The sequence below is a fragment of the Orycteropus afer genome, unplaced genomic scaffold, assembly GCF_000298275.1.
Source record: "Orycteropus afer afer isolate SDZICR_OR568_19922 unplaced genomic scaffold, OryAfe1.0 scaffold00135, whole genome shotgun sequence".
In the NCBI taxonomy this organism is placed as follows: Eukaryota; Metazoa; Chordata; class Mammalia; order Tubulidentata; family Orycteropodidae; genus Orycteropus; species Orycteropus afer.
In genome coordinates, this window is record NW_006921722.1 from 2,199,077 (window position 1) to 2,200,248 (window position 1,172).

The 1,172-nt window shown below is 38.8% G+C and overlaps 1 protein-coding gene across 1 annotated transcript in view; it reads right to left on the reverse strand.

Annotated features, from left to right (window-relative positions):
• The window catches only part of PACRG (parkin coregulated), a 738,437-nt gene that overhangs the window by 293,786 nt on the left and 443,479 nt on the right, over positions 1-1,172 (reverse strand). The window lies entirely within an intron of this gene.

Consider the following 1,172-nt stretch of genomic DNA (forward strand, 5'->3'; position numbering starts at 1 on the left):
CACCAGGTTTGCTGGTCTGATAGAACCTGGTGGAACCACTGAGACTATAGTCCCTAGCTGCCCTTCAGGTCTTGAATTGAACCTGCTCCTGTGGCTTTCAATCAAACAAAAGACAAGCATATGAGGTGAACATTTACATTAGGTAGATACATTCCTTGGAGAGAATAATCATGGGAGAACAGAAGGGCAGTGTATGTACAGGGAGACAGCTCAGGGGACAGGAGTGCATGGAGGGAAGGACACAGGGAAGAGGTGACTATGGGTAGGAAGGAGTAGGGGGGGCTGTTGCATCATGGTAAATTTCAGTCAATGTCATGAGACAGAGTATATGTGAGCTGCTATATGGAAAGTGAATTTGCTTTGTAAACTTTCACCCAAATCACAATTTCAAAAAAATAACCAAAAACTATTTTCCATAAAGTATGAATGCTGTTACTAAACATTCAATTGCAACAGGAATAAATTAATGAAGCTCAATTTTTACTTTCCTTGGAAAGTCACCGTCTTGTGAAAATATCCACTTTACCACTACAGCTCCTCGTGTATGTCGGAATGGATGTCAGCTCACTCTACTACACGCATTCTTAAGCTCCCACACCTCCAGTTAGTAAACATGTAAGGAAGACATGTTACTGAAAGACAGCTGAAGACTTTCTGAGAATTCTATGATTTACGGGATAGTCTATGCCTGACTTAGCCAAATTTAAATAACAATTCTGGACACACATGAAGAATACTGATTCCAAACAATGGGTCTGTTTGTAGTAGGGGCTGCCACACACCCAGCTTCCTGGTTTGATTTTTGTCCTGTATGTACAAAGAGCAGGTCATGTTGCAAAATTTTCATGCAGCATTCCACTAAACTACTAACATTTTCACATGGCTGCCAGGAATTAACTTCAAATGTTGACTTACACCATCATATAAGAAGTACGGAACTTCAAAGCTAGTAACATAAAAGGAAATTAGATTCACATCGCTTCGTGAGGCACGTAAGGAAAGGCACACTCGTAAGTGAACAGATGAACACAAACTGTATGCCAAGATGTTACCAAAAAATTGAAAATACTTTGTTTGGATAAAACAGACTCATATGAACTCCTCAGTGTTTCCAAAGCTTACAAAATAATATTTTTAAAATATTAAATGAATCAGTTATCTGTATTTTTTTT